General features: G+C 40.7%; 1 long non-coding RNA gene across 1 annotated transcript in view; it reads right to left on the bottom strand.

The window, feature by feature from the left end:
* LOC135321077 (uncharacterized) overlaps positions 1-12,821 on the bottom strand; it is a 45,232-nt gene that overhangs the window by 15,403 nt on the left and 17,008 nt on the right. Inside the window, exon 3 of the long non-coding RNA XR_010380501.1 lies at positions 6,924-7,128. This is a non-coding gene — a long non-coding RNA (uncharacterized LOC135321077). The remainder of the gene's footprint in view (positions 1-6,923; positions 7,129-12,821) is intronic.

Here is a 12,821-nt window from a genome sequence, read left to right as displayed (position 1 = left end):
CTTCGTCTGACTTACTTCACTTGGCATAATACCCTCTAGGTCCATCCATATTTTCACAAAAGGCAAGATTTTATTCTTTTTATGGCTGACTAGTATTCCACTGTGTATATATACCACATCTTCTTTATCCATTCGTCTATCAATTAGTCCTAAAGTTGCTTCCATATCTTGGCTCTTGTAAATAATGCTGCAATGAACGTAGGGGTGTGTGTATCTTTTTGAAGTAGTGTTTTCATTTCCTTTGGATAAGTACCCAGAAGTGGAATTGGTCATATGCTAGTTCTAGTTTCAGTTTTGGAGGAGAACCTCTACACTGTTTTCCATAGTGGCTGCACCAGTTTACATCCCCACCTACAGTGCGTGAGGGTTCCCTTTTCCCCACATCCTCAGCAGCACTTTTTTGGGCTGTATTTTTGTTGATGGCCATAATGACAGGTGTGAAGTAGTATCTCTTTGTGGTTTCGATTTGCGCTTCCCTGATGATGAGTGAAACTGAGCATCTTTTCATGTTCCTGCACTAGCCCTACAGGGTCCCGGTAAGCCCACCTTCCCACAGTCTACACCTTAACTCTGAGTTCGTATCCTTTCATTAGAATGGTGCTATCCTGGCCTTGCTCTAACGATCATGAGCTTAAGTATATCTTCCTGCCAGTAAAAAGATGAAAGCATCCATTTTTTTTTAGCCCCATCTTTTCAGAGAGGACTGTAGTTAAAATTGTAGCAAACTTCTCATCTTTCTTCCGTACCTTTTTGTTTTTGCATAATTAACATTGCACTAGTCTAAATAGATACTGATGTTGCTGGCAAACTATTAAGATAGACTTCATGCTTTTGCCCATTTAATCGACCGAGTGGTGAACTTAATTGGAAAGCCAAGTCAATGTTATTAAAAGAAATAACAGAGGCCAAATGGAAAATGGGTAGGGAAAAGTTCCTGTTAGTTTGCACTTTTAATATTTCTTATCATTTGTCTTACTACAAATGACATTTATGTGATTAAAAACAGGTTATTTCCTAGAAGCCTGTCTCCTCCTGTTAGATATTTTTCCTCTAAATGTATTACTTCTCAGCTTGTGTCACAGAAGTCAGTGACTATGGAAATGATGATAGTGTCGTTGAAGATTGTGGCTTTAGAGGGAAAATAAATAGCAGGGACAGATCCTAAACCAAAAAGTTCCAGCGTTGCTGCAAATCTTGTTAGAAGAAAAGAAAAAGGGCACTGACCCCATCGTGTGAACTGACCCCATAAACGTGAACTGGTTTAAACTGGTTTAAATTCGTGAATTTCTGAAATCCAAATCCTGTCAAATTAAAATATTTCTTTTATAACTTTGAGTCTGATAATTAAGGATGGAATAAGTTGTCATTAAATGGTTATGACATTTCTAAGTGAAGGGAAAAGGACAGTAGTTGATAGTCTTTAAGAGAATGGCTCAGGTTTTAAGCAATTCTCATATCCATGCTCAATACCTTTTCAATACTGAGACTTCCTGGAGTGTCCCAGCTTTCCACATTCATAATGAATGGTGGTATGTCTTCTGCTTCAGGAAATGATGGAATAAGACATTAGTGGATGACTTCCCTGCAGAAAACAGCTACGAGCTTTGACATAATATAAAAAAACTGGAGATACTGGAGAGAGAACAAGAGACACTCCGGTAGGAAGGACACCCCTAAAGGAGGGTAGAAGGGAAGCTGTATAAATTAAGCTCCCATGTTTGCATCTTAGGCTAATATAGTTGACACAGTTTACTCCAGGCAGCAGGGGTGCTTGGGAAAAACGTCTTTCTGGCCAGGGGAACCAAGACACACTGAAAAGAGTGGCAAAATTGCCAAAAGGAATATCTAGAGAGAGCTGTAGGAATCCCTAAATTCTCTACCCGTATCTGTGACTGTCTCTTAAGCTATGCACGTGTGGTATAGACTCAAACATTGCATAAGCTGAAGACAGAAGAGCGACTGTAGCTGCCACCCAAAAAACAGTTTGGAGTTTAGGTTCGTAAGATAATTGCCACCCAAAACAAAAAGATAACACTTGTTATTTTGCTTCCGTTGCCTCTCCTTGTGTCATCTATAATGTAAAACACAAAGGATGGTAGAAGGAGGGTGTCATCCTCTGGTCAGTCCTTGAGTCAGGCTTTGCTCACTATTATCATTAATAATAATAATATAATAATATTACCATATGATCCAGCAATTCCACTCCTAGGCATATATTTGGAGGGAACTCTTAATTCAAAAAGACACCTGCACCCCAGTATTCGTAGCAGCACCTATTTACAATATCCAAGACATGGAAGCAACCTACATGTCCATTGACAAATGACTGGATAAAGAAGCTGTGGTATATTAATACAATGGAATACTACTCAGCCATAAAAAAGAACAAAATAATGCCATTTGCAGCAACATGGACGGACTTGGAGATTGTCATTCTAAGTGAAGTAAGCCAGGAAGAAAAATACAAATACCATATGATATCACTTATATGTGGGATCTAAAACAAAATAAAAAGACATCAAATGAACTTATTTACAAAACAGAAACAGATTCCCAGACATAGAAAACAAACTTATGGTTACCAGGGGGGAAAAAGGGTGGGAAGGGATAAATTGGGAGTTTGAGATTTGCAGATACTAACTAATATATATAAAATAGATAAACAACAAGTTTCTTCTGTATAGCACAAGGAACTATATTCAGTATCTTGTAGTAACCTATAATGAAAAAGAATATGAAAACAATTATATGTATGTATATGTATGACTGAAGCATTATGCTGTACACCAGAAATTGACACAACATTGTAAACTGACTATACTTCAATTTTTTAAAAAAAGGAAAAACAGTTTCTTTAAAAACTGGGCAGAGGATCTGGAAAGACATTTTTCCAAAGAAGACATACAGATGGTCAGATAAATGAAAAGTTCTTAAGCATCTCTAATCATCAGGGAAATGCAAATCAAAACCACAATGAGGTATCATCTCATACCTGTTAGAATGCCTATTACCCAAAAATGAAAAAAAGGGAACAAGTGTTGGTGAAAGTGTGGAGGTAAGGGGACCCTTGTACACTGTTGGTGGCGATGTAAACTGGTGCAGCCACCTGGAAAACAGTATGAAGTTTCCTCAAAAAAAGTAAAAATAGAACTGCCATATGATCCAGAAATTTCACTCCTAGGTGTTTATCCAAAAGAAATTAAGTCACTACCTTGAAAAGATACCTGCATCCCCATGCTCACTGCAGCATTATTTATAATAGGCAAGACATGGAAACAACCTAAGTGACCATGGATGGATGACTGGACAAAGAAAATGATATAGATATATACATACAAACGTGTGTATATGTGTGTGTGTGTGTGTATACATAGAAACACACATAAAGGAATATTATTCAGCCATAAAAAGGGAATCTTGCCATTTGTGATAACACGAATGGATCTAGAGGATATTATACTAAGTGAAATAAGTCAGACAGAGAAAGACAAGATGTCACTTACATGTGGAATTAAAAAAAAAAACCCACTAAGTTCATAGATACAGAGAACAGATTGGTGGTTACCAGAGGCAGGCAGTGGGTGAAATGGGTGAAGGGGGTCAAAGGTACATAATCCATTTATAACTAAATCCTTGGGATGTGATGTACAGCATGGTGGCTGTAGTTAGCAAGACGGTTTTGTATCTTTGGAAGTTGCTAATATAAAGAGGTCTCATCACAAGATAAAATTTGTAACTACATGTGGTCATAGACATTAAATAGACTTATTGTGATCTTTTGTAGTATATGCATATATCAAATCCTTAGGTTGTACATCTAAATTGAAAATAATGGTATATGTCAATTATATCTCACTTTTTTAAATGTTACAGTATAAAGCATTATGTGGCATGCTGTGGCCCTTCACATACCCTATGGTGAAGGCAAGGTAGGACCCCCACCCCCGCTGCCTTTTAGAAAGAGAGCAGTGATTTGATTATTTCCAAAGAAGCATTAGGTGGAAGAATCTTGCCCAGAAGCCAGTCTGTGGACCTCAGCTGCCTCTCTAGAATGGAGTAGAAGGGTGTCTTCTATGGATGACTACTCAGGGAGGGAATAGACTATAGGTAGAGTGAGATTAGAAACAAAAGCACATACCTGGGGGTGACATGTTTACGTGGAAGAATGCTATCGGCCCCTAACATCAGTTGATTATACTGAATTTTTATTTTCTCAAGGCAAAATTCACAACTTTGAATAAGGAAAGAGGAAGTAACTTGTAAGCAGAGCCTCTCTCAGGAGGGTCATACAGCTGTCTACATCTCAAGACCCCAATCCTGGAAGCCTCTTTTGCTCACATATTCGAGGCTATCAAATACCCGTCTCTTCAGGATGGCCTTTGAGCAGTCTTACCATCAGTGATCTTGTATTCATGGCAAAGAATACGTTTCTTTCTTTGTTATTTTAAGCTCAAGTACATAGAGAATTTGGGGATGTTCTGTATAGCAGTCTGGCCCTTTATATGCTGAGCACTGAAATTTTTAAAAAGTGATCTGTGAAAATACATATATCTGAGCTGGCCATTCATTCTATTTTTAGGACTCAGAACGATTTGGTTGTGTTGGGGAGGGAGAAGGTTGTGGAGGAGAGGAATTGATTGTAAGTTTCAATAGATCAAACGTCAGATGTTTTCATATTTTGCTCTTACTCTCAAGATATTCAAGTCACCAAAATAGTCAGTTACCACTGATCAATAGAGGAGAACATATGGGAACAATATGGGTTTGGAGTTTTTCATTCATCATCAGCAGAAGAGGTTTATATAAACTGTCTTAACGGAGCATTTGACAGGCTGACTGGGTCACTCTCAATGCACAGGTCCTAGGATTTATCAAAGAGTTCCCAAGGCAAAGGGGATGACGTGTTTCTTGCATTTTGTTTGGTCCCCTTTATATGCTAGGCATTCTATGGAGGGCTTTACACCTTTGATCTCACTTAATCCTCACATCAGCTCAATGAGGCAGTTGGGATTATGCCCATTATACAGAGGAGAAAATTGAGTTTTTCCAAGTTGGGTAGCTGACAAGTGGTAGAACCAAGGTGTGGACCCAGGTCTACCAAACTCTAAAGCCCGTCCTCCTCCCACTCCTCTAAATCAATTTGTTCCCCTTCTGTTTTATAACACAGACTCCTTATTGGCCATCTGACACTTAAATGATTTTGAGAACCCCAGCATTGCATTAGAACCATCTCAGTGATGTTGTAAGAAAGGTTCAGGGGCATTTCAGAATTTCAGTTCAAAGAAACATTAATCAATGCCCTGTGTGTCAAGGTTATGACTGCCAAATCTGTTAAATACTCCCGTCTTAATGCGGATTGCCCTCCAAGAGAGGGCACTCTACGCTTCCAGATGGCCAGGCCTCTGAATTTCTTAATCCCCATGAGATCTAGCAAAGTGAGGCAATCAGGAAACATCTCAAATATTGGAATGAAAAGGAATTAGTCATAAGAAGGATTGTTTGATAGGTGACTGACTAAACTAAAGTGCAATTAAATAGAACACCTTTCTTAGACTTTCTACCACATCACTTCTGCTGAAAATCTTTGCTCCGTTATTTTCATCTGGTCCAGCTCTCCTGGAAATCTCTCCTGTTGGTGCGAATGGAAAATGTTTCTGTGTGAATTGCACACAGATGTTGTTTCATGCCAATGGTTCTTGTCTCCAAGAAACCCAAAGTTCACTTTTATAAAAAATAAAGTAACAGCTTCTTGCCCATCCTGTATACAAATTCATAGATTATATAACTCATAAAAACTCTAATATTTTTTAAAAAGCATACAATGTCCTAAAATAGATAAACAACAAGTTTCTACTGTACAGCACAGGGAACTATATTCAATATCTCATAGTAACCTATAGTGAAAAAGAATATGAAAACAAACATATGTACATGTATGACTGAAACATGCTGTACACCAGAAATTGAGACAGCATTGTAAACTGACTCTACCTCAACAAAAATATCTGGAAAAAAAGAATCTGAAAAGGAATATATACATACGTATGTATCACTGAACCCCTATGCTGTACACCTGAAATTAACACATTGTAAACGTCAATTTAAAAAAAACAAACAAAGAAGAATACAGTGCCCTATATATAATGAAAAAGAGAAATAAACATTTATGGCTTTTCACCAGTAAAAATCTCAGGCATGACAGTAGAAGAGACTTTTAGGGAGACACAGTGTATCACCGTGGATATTACTATTCTAATACGGACAGTGTGAGTTACCGTCAGTACCACAACCACAGTGCAGCCTGTTACAGGTGTGTATGTTGGTGACTCAAAAACTAACTGGTGCGTTGCTGTCTGTGATGTGATTTTTTTTGTGTGTGTGTGCTCCGCCCCCACCCTTCTCCATGATGAAACCCTCTTGGTAAAGTTCCAAACAAATCAAAGTACAACCTCCTTTGATTTGTACAGTAGTTGCATTCCTGGAAAATTCAGACTGCATTAAATCTATATAAAAACATTTCGTGATTATGTCTAAAAGAGTTGGATTTAGGCTCCAGGATGTCTGTCAGGACCATTCTTAGTTGAATAAGACTGTCTCATGTAGGCTCCCTGGGCCCCACTCACTAAATGCCAACCATATTACCTCAGTCGCTCGGACTAGCAAAAATGCCCCCACAAATTTCCAAAACATCTCTGGGGAGGTGGCTATGTGTAAATTTAAATTTTCATACCTGGATCTGAATTTTCACATATTAAGCTTTTGTAAAATGAGGTGCATTTTTTTTTAAAACAACAAGCTGGTTTTCGCAGAACGAACAAAGGTGTTCCTGATTCACTGTCAGTAATGTTCTTGGCTCACCCAAGGTGGTGACTTAAGACACTACGCACTGATGTCTCTCCAGTGAGAACGCAGAGTTAACTTACGTGTGTACAGGAGGTGGTAAACAAAGAGCAGGTGGACCGCAGGTATGATAAAGACGCACTGGCCCAGGTACAGACATCTGTGTATTCAGCTGACTCAAGGGCTAGGCAAAGGCCTTTGGCTGTCTCACACGTCGACGGGGTCAACCTAGGAAAAAGGTGAGCCCAGGGAGAGATGGATTGCAACAGTTGCTAGGAGACGAAAAGTCTGTGAAGGAAACAAAGGATGTGAGTCAGGGTGGAGCATGAATGTGTAAATGTAAACAGAGGGTTAAGGAGAGCCCAGGTGGAAGTGACCAAGGCTCTGAGAGCTACCTGGTGGGTATTGCTTCTTTTTTTTTGATTGAAATATAATCAGTTTACAGTGTTATGTCAATTTCTGGTGCACAGCACAATGGTTTAGTCATACATATACATGCATATATTCATTTTCACATTCTTTTTCAATATAGGTTACTACAAGATATTGACTATAGTTGCCTGAGCTATATAGAAGAAACTTGTTATTTATCTGTTTTATGTATAGTAGTTAGTATCAGCAAATCTCGAACTCCCAGTTTATCCCTTCCTACCCGCTTCCCAGCTGGTAACCATAAGTTTGTTTTCTATGACTGTGAGTCTGTTTCTGTTTTGTGAATAAGTCCATTTGTGTTTTTTTGATTCCACCTATGAGTGATAACCTGTGGCATTTTTCTTTCTCTTTCTGGCTTACTTCACTTAGAATGACAATCCCCAGGTCCATCCATGTTGCAGCAAATGGCGTTATTGCTTCTTGAGCTCCATTCTCCTGCATCTGGACCTGGAACTGGAGGGAGCTCCAGGTGGGTGGCACTGAAGGGTGTTTTAGTCCCCGTCCGGGAGTGGTAGCGGTGCATGGTTTATGAGCTTCCTTCCCTCCCTGCTCCCAAGTCACCTCCTGCTACCTTCACGTCTCAGGAAAGCCAGCCCACTTCCACCGTGTGAGACCGACATCTGTTCACCATATTGCCAGGGCCAGAGTAGTTTCTGGTTTTCCGTCCCTTTGCGAGAAGGCGTGGTGGGCGTCACACCGCACAGAAACCTTGGCAAGCCAGTAAAGGCCACCGGCCAAGCTCCCCAGGCCCGAGCCTCCCTCAGGCTAACCAGGCCCGGCTCACGCTCAGTGTAGTTTACACACCGGCCTCAGATTCCCCTCTTCAAGAAGCCTCGGAAAATCAGGCACAGACAGACTCTAACGCCTATTCATCTGAAGTTCACTAAGCAGTGTGCCTGGTGTCATTTGAGTGAACTGTTTGGCTGCCAGCTTTTTTTTTTTTTTTTAAATGACATGATTGCCCCAGCTTTCAAATCCCATTATGAAACGCCTTTACTCAGGGCTTTTTTTTTTTTTTTAATCTGCCATTTTAGTTTGATGGAAAGAGTTGTTGAGGAGAACTCGTTACAAAATTGCTCTGTGGGGTCAGATGATGCAGTGAGTCATGATGGCCGAGCACATCTGGGGGGCCTGGGGTTGCTTCATTCTTCCCTGTCCTGAACCTCTTAATGACTGACAGCGGTTGGCTATGGAGGAAGCCAACCCTGGCATGGGGAGGAAGAGGGTAGGACTGATGCCGGGACAGCTCGGAGAGTCCTTGGAAGAGCCCTAGGGAAGGGAGGCCCACCCAGGCCCTGCTCTGGGGCCATATCCACCCTTGGTCACAGAAAACAAGGACACCCCGAGCTGTGTCTTGCTGTCCCCTCAGGACCCTGCACGGGAGGCAGCCCGTCTGTTATTAGAAACAGTGACCAGCCAACAGCAGCGTTATGCCTGCTGCTTCACCATGGTTACGCGTAACTCCACCTCAAGGGGCGTGTACGGTACATCACACGTGCCCTAAGTCAGAACGCGGGCTTCGAAAGTGGCTGTAAAGGGAGCAGCGAGAGATTTCCATGTACATCCTCTTGGGTGTTTTCAGCTGTCGGGGAGTTCTTCTCTCTGATCAGCTCATCTCGAGAAGAGTTGCAGGTGATGTTACAGCGTGATACCCACATCTTCTCAAGTGGACACCCACGTTTGGTGTGCTGGAAGAAGCGGGTGTGGGGTTCCTGGAGCACTCAGCCTCATGAGAGCCAGAAGAACCAGTCCTCCCTCCTCTCACCTCTGTGGTCCCCCATCTCCCCCATCTCCCCCATCCCACCCCACTCCACTCCCATTTCTTCAAACAGCTGGGTCAAAGTCAGGTTAAGTCTAGTCATAAAATAGACATAGTGCATGTTAAGTGGCTAAGAGAAGCAGTGCCCATACTGGTTAAGAATTTGGACTTGGCAGTCAGGAGGACCTGCATTTAAGTCGTATCTTCTACCACGTGTTACTTGGGTGACCTTGGACACATTGTTTAATATCTCTTTGCCTCCTTCCTTATGAAGAAAGCAGAGATAATAATAGTCCTACCTTATCCGTTTGTTATTGCAATGAGAAATAATTCATGGAAGGTGCTGGGCCCCGTGTGTGGGATTTTAATAGTCAATAAGTATTAGCTGCTTTTATTATTTTTCCATAGGCTGCTCGTTACCACTCTGTGGGCATCAGCCCAGCCGGGTGACCACAGCGAGGCCGGTGTCTCCCTGAGGAAAATGGCTAGCTCCTCCATCTCTGGAGCAACTGAAATTATTCTTTGTACTGATTTGACCATTGATTAGCTTGGTTGCCATGGTTACGTCACTTAACCTTTGGGGCTTCAGCATCTTTGTTGTAAATAGAGATGGCTGCTCTGCCTACACGCAAAGATAATCACACTTGAAAAATGACTGGGAAGGGTCCAAAAGAGGAGGTCTGAGTTTTTGGTTTATGCTGTTGTCTAGATGCTTAACATTTTACGATTAGGTTAGGGAGTAGGGAGGGATATGAAAGTCTGGGGGCGCTGTGGAATGTACATTAAAGGCGTTTATCCCAACTTGACTGACTCATGCATCAATGAATTGAAGGATTCATGATTCATAACAATTATGCCTACTGCTCTAGCTGTGTGTAGAGCAGTAAACATGTCCTTTTGGGAAAGCTAGATAAGTCATGTGACCTCAGTTTTCATTTCAGTGTTGCTGTATGATGTTTAAAAAAATTGTTATAGGTTTAGACAGCTAAAAACAGAAGACTCAGACCATAGTTTCCACCACCATACAGTCCTTTCACTCATAGACATTAAAACAAAACCACAAAAGGAAATGAAATGGCAAAGAAAGTATAGGAAAATAGTGTATCCAATCATCTTCGTAATTATGTGAATGTTATTTCAGCACACCATGCACTTTGCATATATTATCTCATTTAATTTCAGCATGTAGAGTAGATGCCATTATCTCTGCTTGTATGGGAAGAAGAAATTAAGGCTTCTACAGGTTAAGTAACTTGATAAAATCACAAGCTGTGAATTGCAGATCATTGCCTTTTTTTTTTTTAAGTTTTGTTTCCTCAAGGGTGGTTGAGTATAACTGACCACCTGGGGTCATCCCCTCTTGTTGATGTAGAGTGACCTTTAGAGCACTGGGTGACTCAGGTTGCCATCAGTCTTCTCTTGAACTGGCAAAAATTCAAGAATGATCTTGTGCCACTGGTACTTAGTCTATGGATTCCCCTACGCTTGCCTCCATAGCGGTAGATCTGAATCACGCTTCAGTGACAGAGACTCTACTCCTCTTACTGACCATCAGTCCCTTAATCCCTGTGATGATCTGTCGCATGATCTTCCGTCAACTAGCCTACTGTTCTCTTTTCTTCATCATCATTTATGGAGCGTGTCCTGTAAGTACCGCCCATAAATAACACCCATCCATACTGGGCATGTGGGATCAGAAAAGTGGAAAGGATGGTCACTGTCCCCTAAGAGCAACTGCTTTAGTGGAATTGACATGAATGACTAACTGGGTAGGAAGGAAGGTAAATAGATCGATAGATGCAAAGATAGATAGATAGATAGACAGACAGACAGACAGACAGACAGATACATAGGTAGATGACAGAGTAGCAAATAGAAGAATGAAAACCAGAATAGTGTGCTATATGAGCAGGGGTAGAAGGGTGACTAATTCCAGCTTGAGCCTGGGGATCTGCAAATCCCTCTTAAAAGAGGTGAAATTTGATTTGGGCTTTGAGAGAAGAATGAGGAGTGAATCTGGGAGAAGGATCATACCACCAGGCAGAGAAGGCTGCCTCAGCTGTCAGATCCAGAATGGCTGCCTTGTCCCTCTTTGTCACTGAGCCCAGGTATAATCTGAGTTCCCTTCTCTATACACCAGCCCAAGGGGTCACCACCAATTCAGCAGAACTGACTGATAGGTGAGATTAATCTTCTGGACCATTCCTGGCTTATGCCTTTAGTGACTTCAAAGGCAGGACTGTTAAGCTAAGTCACAGGGGAATGGTTGGACCCCAGTGGACACAAGTAGATGGCCATTTGGGTTCAGAGAGGGACTTCTAGTAAAAATAAAGCACACAACACATGTAGTACCTACTTAGAGATATGCCTTGGAACCTCGTATCTCCCACCTCTCTCTTGTCTATGCCTCTCTTCACGCTTTATTTAACAGAGACATTTGTTCACCTGTTTTGTGCAGGACCCTTTGCTAGGTACTGTACAAAGATGTGTAAGATACAGCTTCTGTCTTCAAAGAGCCATCAACTAACTGGGAGTAAGAAGGCCAATGTTCAGAACACTCTAGACAAGTCCATATAATCAAAATGTCGTATGTGTAGGTATTTTGAAGTTCTCCACTATCCCATCTCCCACAAAGTGAACTGGCATGAAATTATTCTGTCTCTAAAATGTAGAGTCTGGTCTCAGGAGAAAGGAGATGACTTTCTTCTCTCAGTATTTCTCAGCTTTATTTCATCTCAGTGATTCCACATTCAAAATCGAATTTTGAGATATAGCCACATTTTCCTTTGGGTTGGGCAGCATTGTATGCTATTAATCCCAGTTGATTATCTTACCTCAATAATGAGGCTGTAAAGTAGGGGAAGAAATGAGAAGACAAAAATCCCTTGCAGATTTTAGTGTTAGATCCAAATAGAATAAATTACTTTTATATCTCTCTCTGAACATGTCCAAGAAGAATAGAGAACCAGGATTTTTAACTAATTTAAATAAAAGATTAAATTGAAACAGAAAGCCAAAAACCAAATTAGTCAGCTTGTTACAGAGAAAATATAATGTGCTTCATTACTGTAATAGCAAATACCAGTGGAGTAGAAAATTGACCAGTCTTCTCATATTAGAAAAAAATCTGATGCTTGGGTGTCAAGGAAGCTCTGTTCTTATTAGCCTTGACTACATCCTCTGTAACGGAGCCTAGAATGTCTCATTAGCACGTAACTTATAAAAGTTTTAAAAGCCATGTTAAATAACACAAATTGAATGTTGCAGTATTCTTAATGTTGTGAGAATGAATGGTAAAGAATCAAATTTACAATTCTATAATATTTAAAGACAGCCTATTTGGTTATGAAGATGTTTGTCAAAGAGTGTGAAATCACAGAGAACAATATCGAAAATTAAATAGCAAATTGGGAAGTAAAGGATATAAGTAAAGCGGGAAATAGTTCTCTTTTATATCCAAAGAGAAGTCATCTGACAGGTCCAGCCACAGATGAAAAGTTTGATCCTAGCTTCATCCACTTGGATGACACTTAAGACTCTAACATATAAAATGCATATTTCAAAATGTCTTCATGAGATATCTTCCCTTCCATACAGTGTGCTGTTATCACATTCACTCAATGTGACTTTAAGATCTTATAGTGGTATAAATTAAACGCAGTAATAAGAGAAAAGAAAACAAAGAAAGTCACGGCGTGGAGAAAGGGAGTGGTCCGCAGTGAGGGCATGCGTGAGGGGAAGCACGCCAAGTGCATGCACTCACATCTTTCTGTTCAAATGGAATGTGCCA

The sequence above is a fragment of the Camelus dromedarius genome, chromosome 3 (genome assembly GCF_036321535.1).
Source record: "Camelus dromedarius isolate mCamDro1 chromosome 3, mCamDro1.pat, whole genome shotgun sequence".
In the NCBI taxonomy this organism is placed as follows: Eukaryota; Metazoa; Chordata; class Mammalia; order Artiodactyla; family Camelidae; genus Camelus; species Camelus dromedarius.
Note: the sequence above shows the minus strand (reverse complement) of the source record. Positions and strands in the feature narration are given on the sequence as shown.